This window comes from Felis catus, chromosome B1, assembly GCF_018350175.1.
Source record: "Felis catus isolate Fca126 chromosome B1, F.catus_Fca126_mat1.0, whole genome shotgun sequence".
NCBI lineage: Eukaryota > Metazoa > Chordata > Mammalia > Carnivora > Felidae > Felis > Felis catus.
Genome location: NC_058371.1, coordinates 83,939,024 through 83,953,390, shown reverse-complemented (window position 1 = coordinate 83,953,390; position 14,367 = coordinate 83,939,024). Strand labels below are relative to the sequence as shown.

Below are 14,367 nucleotides of genomic sequence, written 5' to 3'. Positions count from 1 at the left end.
TCAAGATTTGAAGCAATTAACCATATAATTCAGGTCGAGAAAAATCTTCTGCCTGAAAAAGCTAAACCACTGAAGCAGACAGACTTTTTTTCTGGCTTGAATCATCTAGATTATAATAAAATTTCTAATATCATTTAATGTGCATAGCCATTAAATAGGTCAAATTACCTAAAAGCAGGCCAGCCTCAGAAGTATAGGGAACCTCTTAAAATGCGTATTTCCAAGAAAGAAACTTCTAAAACATTTTCTAGTGTAAACCTGAAAATAGCTTTGGGAAATGCCAGATTAAATAAAGGTATACACACACACACATACAGACATAGACATATATGTTTGTTTGGTTATTTACTATTTATTATAGGTTCTCAAAACCTCTACTGTGTTAAAGCTCCTGAGAGTGTTATAGTACTCAGGCAATTTCAGAATTTCTTGACTCCAAACCATTTTATGCAGAACTTGTCACAGAACTAGTGTTCAAAGAAGTGAACCTATTGAGGACCTCTTTCCACAATCCTAAGACATTTACGTAGTACTTTGGCAGATGCAGGAAGGTAGGGTTAGATGGCAGATTTAAAAGCATCTATATCCAGAGAACCAGGAGAGAAGGCTAAATGGCAATGCACAGAAATGCCAAGGGCAGAAAGTAGCCAAGCTGACCTGGGACAAAGTCCCCTTACCAAGGCCATTGAGGCCCTATGGGACTAGGCCACTTCCCATACTCATTTTCATCCAATTATCAATCCGGCTTCCTCTTACTCCTCTCTCTAGCTTTGTGACTTTGGTATAGCTACTTTATCCTCTTACCAATTATTATGTTTATTCACTGCTATTCCATCTTCCTGGGACTCTTCCCTACACTTCAGCTCTTAGTTTAAGTGTCATTTTCCAGAGAAATACCCTCTGTTTAGCAAGTCCACCATAGATTCCTCCCTGTCTCCCAATACTTTCTCCCACAAACTCTGCTATTTCTCTTCATTGCACTTACCACAGTTTTCATTCATATATTGATATTTCCTTATTTATTACATGTCACCTCCACAAGCTCCTTGAGGGCAGCAATGGACCATGCCTGTTTTGTTCTGTAAAATCACCAATTACCCCACAATGAGTGTTTGCCATGTAACAGGCCTTTAATGAATATGTGTTGATTTAATTATTATTATTATTATTATTATTATTATTATTATTATTAAATTCCTTCATATTTATATCTAGGCCTTGCCTAATTGAAACCCTCAAAATTAATTTAATATATGCATAGATATCAATTCCTCTTTAGGATATGGTCAGCCAACTATAACATGCAGTTACACAAAATCTAAGACACCAAGCTGGCACTTCTGTAAAAATATTTTTTTAATGATAGGGGCTATAATTTTGAGTTCATTATCAATCTAAATAAATATTACGTGTTAATTACTGAGACCCACAATTATACCTGCTTTGCTGTTGTATTCCACAAATTGCTCTGGCTTTGCTGACTTCAGAGCTCTGTAAAGGACAAAGGACAAAATGTTAGAATGTAGTGTTTCACTGGGAACCTCCCTTGCTAAAGCATACCTGGCTAAAATTTTAATATGTTCATAATGCCCATCATTCCAAACTTGAGGACTTACCATCACAACGTCATGGGACATAGCATGAGTTACTTGGTTGCCTGAGTTACTCACACCCTGCACATTCCAATGAAAGGTCCGTCTTCAGGATTGGCCTTTGGCTAGTTCCTGGAAGATAACCTCTGAGCTCTTGGAATAGTCTGCCTGATAAAAGAGTTTTTGTATGCCTGCGCCTTGGTGGAGTCTGACCAGGTACATTGATGGTAAACACCTGTTTTTTGCTTGGGGGGAAGGGGAGGCTAAAGCCTGAGTAGCTGAGGTTAGTCAGCTGGTGCTGCGTGCTTATGTGATTGACCCCTAATGAAACTACAGGACTGACCTCCATTAAAACTCTAGAGACCAAAGCTTAGTTGAGCTCCTTCCCTGGCTGACCACACTTCACATGATTTGTCACACATTGTTCTTGGGAGAACTAAGCACATCCGCATGTGACTCCACTGAGAGGGAACACCTGGAGGTTGGCAGAGGGACTTTGCCTCATGTGCCTTTCCCCTTTGCTGATTGTAATCTGTTTCTTTTCACTGTAATAAATCACGACTATCAGTGTAACAGCTTTTCTGAATCTTGGGAATTCTTCTAGCAAATCATCAAGCCTGAGAGTGGTCTTGGGGACTTCCCCCATATGTTACCACCCTATGAGGTAGATACTATTATTACCCACCTTTCATGGGCAGAGAAATTGGCAAAGAAGGGTGAGGTAACTCAAAGTCCCATGGCTAATTTAAGTGTCAGTATTTAAATGTGAACCCGATGATCTGGTTCCAGAGACGGAGCATTTTACATATTTTATCAATTATGTCATGTTGTTTGCCAAAATATTTGTTATTATCTGTCATTCAATATGTGTATCAAAAAATGCCACCTGGTTCTTTTTCTTTTTATCAGGAATAATTTTCACATTGAAAATTTATTAATTATCGAGATTTCATTTTATCTTCCAAGAAGAGAACAATAACTTGTATTAAAGTTGTTCTTTAACCATTCTACTTTAATCAAAGCAAACTTTCCTCCAGTCCTATCAATAATGCAGATGTGACATAAGATTTTCTCATTTACATTCTCATCTATCCCCATTCTAAATGTTTTTTTTTTTAATATGAGGCCTGAAAAATACAGAGTCAACTTTGTATCATACCAGTATTACTTAATTTAGGAAAAACAAAACACCTTATTGTAATTTTTAAGATTTATGATTTTTGTTTAATATTTATTTATTCTTGAGAGAGAGAGAGAGAGCACAAGTGGGGGAAGGGCAGAGAGAGGGAGACGCAGAATCTGAAGCAGGGTCCAGGCTCTGAGCTGTCAGCACAGAGTCTGATGCGGGGCTTGAACCCACCAACTGTGAGATCATGACCTGAGCCAAAATTGGACACTTAACCGACTGAGCCACTCAGGCACTCCACGATTTTTGATTTCTTAAAAATTGTTTATTTATTTATTTTGGGAGAGGGGAGGAGGGCAGAGAGGGAGAGAAAAGATCCCAAGCAGGCTCCACGTGGGGCTCAATCCTATGACCGTGATATCATGACCCGAGCAAAAACCAAGAGTCAGACGCTTAACCAACCAAGCTACCCAGATGCCCCTGAGATATGTAATTATTTGAGTCTAATAGATCTGGAGTTGCTTTTAAGGTAAGTGCTAGATAAAAATAGTTTCAGAATAGGAGAAAGCATGAGGCTTCTGTTGATATTAAAGAAATGCAAACCATCTACTGATTTCTAAACACAAAAGAGAAAAATAATTTACCAATTGTGTAGAAAAGTTGTGAGTTTTCATTCAGGAAGACTTTGCAAAAAAAATGCTTTTCTCTAATTTGTCATTGGCATTAGGTGGATGAGGTAGTAGCTTTATTCTAACACTTGAACAAAACTATAATGCATTCTCTTTTTTTTTTTTTTAACTTGCCCAAGGCTCAACATTGTATTCTGTTGTACATACAGTGGATGCCAGTGTCTTGCTTTTATCACTGAAACATACTGCACATCTCTTGATATTTTGAGGGGTCATTATATCTGCAAAGGTAATGAGTCTACCTTGCAATGCGTACGTGCAGAGGTCAGTGTAGTCTCAGATGACCCGTAGTGTCCAAACACTATGGTATTTTGAAACAATTTTCAAAAATACAAAAAGCATACAGAGCAAGGGCAACACTGCACACAGTGATGATGAAATACATCAAACGTAAACTGGATAATTGTGCAAGTCCAAGGAATAAAAGTTTATGATGCAGAAGGACCAACTGTGTTATTTGAGCTCGAGTCTTTCAGATTCATTTTATCTCCATTTATGGTGTTATCACTCATCAACTCTCATCATGTAGCAAGAACCAATATTTACCCAAACCCATCAAAGTGTATGGTCACCTTAAATAAAGATCCTACGGAGTTAATACAGACCAAAAGCCTTAACACAGATCATCACCTTGACAATACATGATAAAGTATGTCATGTTTTAATTAGGACATAAAAGTTTTTTTTTTAAGTTGAAAATGCAAAATTCTATTTTGAACAACTCCTGGATGTTAAAGTGAATTGAATGTTACTGATTAGAATTAATATATGGTAACATAAAAAATCAGAATAAACTTTATTATGTTCCACCTTATGCTATAGAGGTTGGTCCTTTCTTTGGTTCCTATCTGCATTCCCTTTGTGGCCCCAAATGATAATTTCATCACTCATATTCTGTCTCCTTCTACCCTGGTGATCTGGTGTGATGGTCACATAGCTAAATTCAAAGCTAGCTATTTCCATGTTGCCCCATGAAAGAAAGCTGGGCTTCAGGTGGCTTGCTGTTGTTCCCAGACAGCCTGGGTGAGTCCAGGTCAAGAGCCCCCATCAGTGAGAGGATTGGGGATATTGGGCCAAAGGCAAGAGCTGAGTGGAATGGAGTTTAGAAAAGATCAGGGAGAGAGCATGCTGTGTCTGTCAGGAAATTGTATGATATGAAGGTCCTCATCGGTTCTGAAAATCTTACACATCCGTCCCCTAAAAGATCCAGCAGTTAAAAAACAAACAGAGAAACAAAACTGCAAAGTGCCCTCGGGTAACTGCAAAACAGTCAGAAAGTAAATACAGGAAGTGAAGAGGAAACCACACAATGTTAATAAAAGCTACCTGTTTTATAGGCTGTTGTAAATATTTAGTTAAGGCCACACAGCTACGAGGAGCAAAACCTGTATTCAAACCCGAACAGTCTGTTTCTTGGACTCATTCTCAGAACCACTAGACCAGGTTGCCTTTCCAGGAAGGCCTTGTGTGCTATGCTAAAGTTAGACCTTGCTTTCCAGAAGATGTTGAAACTATGTAGATTTTATGCAAGGAAATAAGATGATCAAGTTTGTGTTTCAGACAGAATATTGAGAAGCTGTGAGAAATATAGCCTAGAGGAGATTAGAGGGATTAATTCGGGGGCTTTTCCAAAGCTTTAGTAACAGATGACCAAGACCTGATTTAAAGCAGTGGTGGTAAGAATAGGAAAGGATGGATCTCGGAGATATTTAAGAGGTAAAGTGGACGCGGTGATTTATTTTTGTGGGCAGTAAAAAGAGATAGTACTTGGTTTCTCTAAAATCAATATAGACATGTACAATATGCAACTTACTGATTTTGTTAGTTTAGAAATTCAACCCTTTAAATTGACTTTTAAGGGTCAATTTTGCTTTTGGGGTCTGCTTTTGCTTTTCTAGTTTTCTGTGTCTTGGCTTGTGGTATCAATATAAACTAATAGTCCAAATATGTAAATATACACAGAAAATAACCACTAACTAGTACCAATGGAGAGAATCAAATATTTGAGAAATTTTTCAATCCACTGTTCTGTCCAAAAGTGAGTCTTCCAGATACAATGTAACTATGCTCTAATATTAAATCTAAAAGAAAAGCTTCATATACATATATATGTATGATATACATATAGTTGATATACATACAGTTTTAAAAATCTATAATTAACTGTCCCTAGAATAGATGTGAAATTTAATTCCACCTCCAAAAGCAAGTTTTCAAAATCTTACTTTTGTCCCCTAATTCTCATCCCTTATTCTAAAGGCAAAGTAGAATTTAGCAAACAATGAAATTATTGTCAATATGATCTTCACATTAACTAAAAAACTACAAAAAAATCCGTTAAAATTAATAAAATGATTCAAGAAAAGTCTCAGGATGCAAGGTGAATTTGTAACAATAACTTTCCACATAATAGCAATAAACAAAGTAAAATTTTCAAAATAAATGAATGCAATTCCCAATAGCATCAATAATCTTGAATCACTACAGCAGTAACAACAAAATCAATAACCTACTTATGAATAATTAGGTAAAGAAAATTATAAAAAGCTATAAAGAGAAATAAGGAACTATAACAAATGCATGAGTAGGAAAGTATTTATAAGATTAATATCACTCCTTCCCAAATTAATTTATATTTTTAGCATAAATCCAATCAAAATTCTAATGGACATAATTTTGGAACCTGTGAACACTTTCTATATTTCATTTGAAGAAAGAGTCATAAATCATAACAAAAAGTATTTTTTTAAGTTTATTTATGTATTTTGAGAAATAGAGAGTGGAGAGAGGGGTAGGGAGAATGGGAAAGAGAGAATCCCAAACAAGCTCTGTCCTGATAGCACAGAGCCTCATGCGGGGCTCAAACTCACAAACCCCTGAGATCATGACCTGAGCGAAATCAAAAGTCCTATACTTAACTGACTGAGTCACCCAGGCACCCAACAAAAATTCTGAATATGAATATTAAAGGGAGGTTTTGCTCTAATAATACAATATATTGTTGTGACACATATAACACAGGCAGAATTGGTTAGAAATTATGTACAAGTTAGTAAAATATAAGGAAATAATAAGCAATTATAATTAGGAAAATATAAGCAGTTCTAGAAACACCCTACTTAATGCATTCATTCAACAAATATTTAATGCCTGTCATATACCAAGCATTATGTCCCTTAAAGGGACAACATAATTCCTGCTATCAGAAAGTTTGATGGAAAAAAATTAATAACAATTTTCATTATGGTAGAAATTGAGACAAATGGGCATAGGATTCTATGGATGCATAATATATGAAGGAAACCTAAATTCGGTATATGATAAAATGAGCACCACAAATTAATGAGAAGGAAAGGATTTGTTTAATAATGTTGAGATAATTGCCTAACTTTTTGGAATAAAATCAAATATGTCCCACTAGACATAGATATAAATTCCAGATGTATCATGGAATTAAATACAAATAAAATGAAACATAAAAAAATAAAAATGGAATGAATTACATGCGTTTTTGAAGAGGTCAACTGTACTTACGAAGCTTGTAAGTGCTAAAAGAAAAAAATTAAAGCAAAGCAGATCTGAAATTATTTTGCAACAAATACAATGCACCAAAATCTATCTCTCTCTATATATATACTGAATACCAAAACATCAAAGGATACTTCACAATGAAGAAACAACTCATTAACAAGCATATGGAAAAACGTTCAACCTTACATTAGGACTCAAGGAAATAACCATTAAGACAATGGTTGACAATATTTCATCTAAAAAATTGGCAAAGAAAAAAATTTCATGCTTAATGCCATGTTGAAATTGCCTTGAATGCCACTTTCCTACAACCCTTAAGAGCTCTAAAGGTATTCCCACCCTGTTCCAGAAAATCTAGGAAACATTCTCACCATATATAATTAATACAAAATGCTTATTTGCGCTACACCGATTTTAACACCATTAAGTCATAATAACCTTTTGATAAGTGACTATCACATCATCATGATATTACAGGTACCATACCAAGTACATAGAAGGCATGCAATAAATGTAATGAATGTTGAATAGAAGAATTAATGAGCTTTTTTCTTCATCAATAAAGTAAATAAAAGTGTGGTGCTGGCTTCTCAAAAAAAAATGTTCTTAGACTGATCGAGTAGTTCTAAATCTGTGTTTCTATAGAATGGAAATAATTTATTTTACTTTTTAATTACAATAATTTATTTTTAGAAAATAATCCTAAATATGAAAACAATTATATACACAAAGACTTACTACAATATGACTTAAAAAGAAAAATGTATAGCCTAAAGATTAAGCAAGAGAAATCTAAAAAATGTTATGTAATATTAATTTGGTGAAATATTACATAATCTTTAAAAAGAAATTTAAAATTCAGGTTTAAAAAGGCTTATGCAAAAATGTTAAATGTAAAAAGCATGTTTTAAAGTTGTATATTTTGTGCTTCAGACTCTGTCTCTCTCTCTCTCTCTCTGTTCCTCCCCCACTCATGCTGTCTCTGTCCCTCAAATAAATAAATAAACAAACAAACAAACATTTTTTTGTTTTTTTGTTTTTTAAAAGGGGCTGCCTGGGTGGCTAAGTATCTGACTTCAGCTCAGGTCATGATCTTACAATTTGTGAGTTCGAGCCCTGTGCTGACACCTCAGAGCCTGGAACCTGCTTCAGATTCTGTGTCTCCGTCCCTCTCTGCTCCTCCCTCACTCGTGCTCTGTTTCTCTCCATCGCTCAAAAATAAACAAACGTTAAAAACATTTTGAAGTTGTATATTTCGGGGGTACCTGGGTGTCTCAGTCAGTCAGGCATCAGACTCTTGGTTTAGGCTCATGTCATGATCATGCGGTTTGTGAGTTCAAGCCCCACGTCGGGCTCTGTGCTGACAGTGCAGAGCCCCCTTGGGATTCTCTCTCTTTCCCTCCCTCTCTCTCTGCCCCTACGGTACTCATGCGTGCTCTCTCTCTCTCTCTCTCTCTCCCTCCCTCTCTCAAAATAAATAAATAAAAAATAAAATTGTATATTTTGTACATAACAGGTATAGTGTAGCAGGTAAAACCCCATCTTCTCTAATCCTTAACTATCTCTCTGAGCAAGTTATTTCACCTATTTAAGCTTCAGTTCCTCATTTATAAAATGGAAATGTAGGAATAATATTGCCTATCTCGAAGTGCTGTTATTTGTAATTAAAAATCAAATAAGAAAAAAATCAAATTAGAAAATTCAAATAATGTTAATAGTATCAATCATACAATAAGCATTCAGTAATTGAAGCTATAGCTTTCATTTTAACTGTTAAATAAAACCAAACCAATGCAAACCAGAAAGGGTAGCTTCAATAGTTGGCAGCTATGTGCAACGTGTTGGCAATAGTTTTTGTATGGTGGATTTGGCTGTTCAGAACCTTGGGTACACATCTTCTATGTTTGGGAAATGCCCCACCTTACAAGTTCATACATCACCAGGATGGATGGCCAGAAATCCACTTCCAGCTTTTCCTTACGTGTTAAGAGTCTAAATTATCCCTAATGTGGTATAAGTTAGGGTGGAAGCATGTGTCCGAGGCTTTTCTGATAAGATACTGTTATTCAAGGCTTCAGTTCTGAAGCATGTGATCCACAGAACTTGGAGACCCATTCTAAGAGTTGACATTTCTGATCTCAAGACATTGGGGGCAGAGGATCTACCATCTGGCCCACATCAGTGATGTGAGTGGTAGAGCCTGTGCCAAAAGCAGAAACTGGAGGTTTGTTGTGGAGTGGTACTCCTTTGGATTTGGGTAGGCTAAAAACTCTGAGCAGGAAGCCCCCACGCCTGAGCCTCTGTTCATTAAGACTTTAATGGGTCCTATACAATTTTGTCTTCATGAGCCCTTCTTCCATCATGCGTGGGTGGGTGCATGTGCACGTGCACACACACATACACAACCTCTCTCTTTCTCTCTGTCTGCAAATAGATGATAGATAGGTAGATAGAGAGAGATAGATGATAGATAGGTAGATGTGCATATGTAATTACAGCTTATGACTACATTGGTATAAAGATAAACATAATATTATGTAGCACAATTTTTTCGAAGTAAAAATTCTTTTTTTCTTCAGTTCTTAAAAGAAATTAAAACATTTTATTGGGCCTCTAAAAGCATTGAAGGTCATTGACACTGTGCCCACTGTACCTGATAGAAAAGCCAGCCCACCCTATTGCTATCAGATGAATTCTTATAAACTAGCTGATTGGCAGCTATGAAACCTGATTATACAGATGGTGAAACTGCAGTGCAATTTTTACTTTTTTCAACTTTTTTGAGGAATTTTCAACTTCTTTAAAAAAAGCATGTATTGAAAATGATACATGCAGAAGAGGAGGAGGAGGAGGAGGAGGAGGAGGAGGAGGAGGAGGAGGAGGAGGAAGAAGAAGAAGAAGAAGAAGAAGAAGAAGAAGAAGAAGAAGAAGAAGAAGAAGAAGAAGAAGAAGAAGAAGAAAATCTGGCCAATAATGTATCATCAGTAGGTCATAGCATTAAATGCAAACTTTATATACATATCTCAGAATCTCAAGCTAGAAAGGGACTGTAAATATTGTGGAAAAATGTCACTGAGTCCAATCCCTCATGTGCCATTTAAATCACCTCTGACCAAGATGTCATGGCCAATGATACTGGGCTCAGTAGTTCACTATCTCAGGAAGAAAATCAGATATTCTATTTCTTCATAGCTTTGACAGCTAGAAAGTTCTTCTTTAATCCTGAGTCAAAATATATATTTCTGAAGCTTCCTTTTCCCCTCTGAATGCATCTCCAACATCTTAGTATTCTTTATGCTCCCATTTTAAACACCCAATATCAGTGCTTTGGAATCGTGGCATAGTAACCCTGCTCAAAAGACCCTTATATCTACTGCATACTTACTAATTTGATTCTGCATCAGTCTACCATTCTTCTGGGTAGCCTTTGCACCAGAGCAGAGATAGGAATTGCTAAATCAGAGGCACTGTCTCTTCTTTCTCTTGAGATCACAAACTCATCATTTCCTTGACTCCCATCAGAGGAAAACAAAGTTACACTGGGCCATAGTTTGGAAAGAAATTTGGAACCTAATACAAAATGCAGACATTAGTGTTTGGAAAGGAAAACTTCTCTTGTGATTTGTTTTTCTTGAAGCAGATAACTAAAACAGAATAGTGAAACTGTATAAACCTAGGAGTCTAGAAATACAGATTCTAAGTCCTGGTTCTGCTACTTGTTCCTCTGTAATCCATAAAATCCAAATCTCTCTGTCCCTTTAGGGATGTTTTAGACTCCTAAGATTGATTACTTGACTTCTAATAATGATCCCTAAGTCATTAGCTAAGCAAAGAAGTAAAATTAAAATAAAACTGTTGGGCAATGTAACCTCATTTGTATTTAAGATTTCCAGTAACCAGTGAACAGAAGAAGTATTCAGTGGTATTGAAACAAAAAATATACCATTGTTAGCTAGCATCCTGATTGTCATCAGTTATTTTTTTCTGTTCTTGGAACCTTACAGATTCATATGCCCCATCTCACAGAGAAGAGTTGCCATCACCTGAAAAAACACAGAAATACCATGTAGACATAAGTGAAGATAAAACCTATGCCTATATTAACTGAAAATCCTTTCCCTTAATTCACTCATTTGAAAGATACTGGGTTCCTGTATAAGTTATGGTAATGCTTGCTTTTGTAAGAGCTGTCCATGAAATCTCAGTCTGGTTTGTATTATCTCATTGATCTGAGAGGGCATGGAAGGAGGCCTGAGGAGGGCATGGAAGGAGGCCTGTTTTATGAAGTCCTCCAGGCACTCACGCTGAGAGAGACTCCATCATCTTGCAGGCAAGTGTCTTAGTCACCCTGAATATGGAAATCCAACAGGGAAATGAGGAGAGAGAGAGAGAATGATGATCACATGAGAGCCTTTCATGGGCCAGGTCTGGAAGTGTCACATGATTCCCCTGGGTGAAAGTGGGTTGAGCAGTCATAACTCTATACCTTGGGATGGAACCAGGATCTCTGATGGAGAGCTGACCATCTCCATCACAGTCCACTATGAAGATTTTATGAGGCTCAATTAGTCCAAGGAAGGTTGCATACATTTGTCTATACCAATGGTAGATACATAAATAATGAAGAAAGTAAAACAAATGATTTGGTAATAAAGACTTTGGCATCAAGAATAGTTGAAGACAAGAGGATAATCAGAATGTGGTTATAGCCTTCCCACACATTAGGGAGGACAGACAACAGGGGTCCAGGAGAAATGTAGTTCTGTGTGGGAATTATCAGAAACATCTTGAAGGCAAAAGTCATATTAGAAAAGGGAATTTCTAGGGTTGTTATTTTCACTGTAATATGATAAAATATACATATGCTCCTCAGGCTAGAGGACAGGATATTTTCTATGTGGATTTTGTCTCAGCCATTATTAAAATGGCTTTTGTTTTGTGGCTTCTGCAAATGTCCTCTGTCTGGAGGCACCTTTCATTAGGTGGTTACCTGTTGGAACTTTACCAACACAACAAACCCTTGTCATATATATGCCAGGAAGAATATTGTCTCCCCTTGGAACTCTCATATTATTTATATTATGGTGGCTTGTTATGTGGTTATTTATTTATATGTTGTTATATTAATCTACTTTTTCCGACTACACACATTGTAACTTAAAGTGTTATTGAGTGAAAAATTGAAATGGTGAACTGATTTATACATTAAACAAGTTCTTTTTAAACACGTTGTACCAGAATTGCTTGGGGATTCGAGTCTCAGTCAGTATAATTGGGGCATTTTGCATTTCTAAAAAGCTCCCAGATGATTTGATTTCATCAGCTTTGGGTAAACAGATGACTAATTCTACTGAATCTGAGGTAAAATTGTTAAACCACATTTTAGACAAAAACACAAAGAGATCAGTGGTTTTAATTACCTCAAATACATTGATAGGCATATGATTTTAGCACTGGAAAGTTTAGAGAGGACTAGGATCTATTTCCTGGGAAAAGTGAATAAAACTTCTCAATAAGGGAACATCTATCTATTGCATTTTTTCTATCCTAGTGCATAGGAAGTAGTAGAATAGATGACTATGAGTGAGTTCCAAAGTAACCATCATCACAGTAACATCACCTTTAGTACTGTCATACAAGTGAGGAAACAAAAGAAATAGTTAAGTATTAGAGAAAAAGACAGATGGCAGCAATATGTGGGCATTAGTTGGGAAATCATTTTAAATTAAAATAGAGAAAGTCAATAGACTACAAGAATCCTAGTGATTGCTTACCAAGTCCCTTACTACAAGCCCAGGAAAAAAAAATGCATGCCGGGGATTAAAATTACAGGCATGTATAATATAGGAAAACAATAATATTGGAAAGGAAAAGGTACCTATTTTTGTTATTTAAAGTTCGACCAGCTCTATTAATTTTGAGAAAATACAGCTTTCAAATTTTGCTCTTTTGAATAGCTTCGTGCACAAGCAATACATACTACTAGTCAAATGCCATAAACTGTCACCTGTTAAAAATCATCTTTCAAAAAATGGAAGTACAGGCAGAGTGAGGATGACAGGAAAGCCCTCAAAAGAGCCAATAGATCCAGTAATATCTGGGAATAAAATGTTTTCCCCCCAAACAACTTGTAATATTACTTTTCAAGAAATGTCAAAACAAATAAAAACACACTTTAAAGAATATATCAAAGAAAAAGAGCCAGCTACAGACTCCGTGAATTCATGATTATGGTCCAACAAAGAGAACACTTAGGGTTTAAGGTCAAAACAAAACAAAACAAAACAAAAGGACAGACATAAACTGATAGGCTGCTTTCTTTGAAAGGTAAAATTTGAGGAGACACCACACATTATCTGCACTTCTAATCTACCATTTCAGAAGTGCAGAATAAAATAATATACAAGTTATAATTTGTGGATTATACAAAAATCTAATGATATAAGCGTTTTTAAGTATTTATATATTCAAAGGCTGTGCCTTAAAACACTCATTATTATTTATCTTTGCTTTAGTTGTTTCCATATTAGATAGGGCTGACTAAAGTCCAAAAGATCAAGGCCAAACAAAGAGGGTCAAGAAGGGGCGCCTGGGTGGCTCAGTCGGTTAGGCGGCTGACTTCGGCTCAGGTCATGAGGCTCAGGTCATGATCTCGCGGTCCGTGAGTTCGAGCCCCGCGTCCAGCTCTGTGCTGATAGCTCAGAGCCTGGAGACTGTTTCGGATTCTGTGTCTCTCTCTCTCTCTGACCCTCCCCCATTCATGCTCTGTCTCTCCCTGTCTCAAAAATAAATAAAACGTTAAAAAAAATTAAAAAAAAAAAGAGGGTCAAGAACTAAGAGACCAGAGTGACTTCTCCTAAAGGAGATGGGACCTAGGAAGCTATTGAGATACATGCTCTTACAGAGTTCTTAAGTGCAATAGGGAAACCATGACTTGAAAATCCACATGGTTCCATAAAGAGATTCAGAAGCTTGGATTATGTTTGAGCAGCAGAGATGCAGAGATCAGTGTAAAAAATTCAGAACATTACTGGGTTTATTTTCAGTGTGGCTCCATGATTGTAGACTCAAAGGCTGGTACTGAAATTCCCTGAAACCATGCTGTGCCAGGGCAGCTGATCCAGTCCGTGAGGTGACCCCCAAATCTGCATTTAGTGGCATCCCCTTATTAGCCTGAATTTAGCCATGGTGAGAGTATTCATACCTTGAAAATGGATCAACACTAAAAATTTGGACTTTTGTTTTCTAGAGAGCCAGTTTCTCAGCACACTATGGCCCTACAGAGACATTTTCAAGACTTCTACATATTAGGACTCTAAGAGAACGAATTAGAGGAGACATACTAAATAAAATCCAAAGAGGATAATGATAGAGCTCTGAACCTAGATTAGATGTTGTCTAATTATATGATAAAATACCTCTGAGATAG

General features: G+C 36.5%; 1 protein-coding gene across 9 annotated transcripts in view; it reads right to left on the bottom strand.

Annotated features, from left to right (window-relative positions):
* Positions 1–14,367, bottom strand: part of INPP4B (inositol polyphosphate-4-phosphatase type II B) — a 764,537-nt gene that overhangs the window by 393,904 nt on the left and 356,266 nt on the right. For 6 of the 9 annotated variants that reach the window (XM_045055824.1, XM_045055818.1, XM_045055821.1 and 3 more), the window contains one exon: positions 1,439–1,491. The gene's annotated coding sequence lies outside the window, so the exon portion shown is untranslated. Of the gene's footprint in view, positions 1–985; positions 1,080–1,438; positions 1,492–10,323; positions 10,509–10,881; positions 10,982–14,367 lie in introns of all 9 variants that reach the window. The other 3 variants (XM_045055820.1, XM_045055819.1, XM_019828926.3) reach the window with 3 other exon arrangements.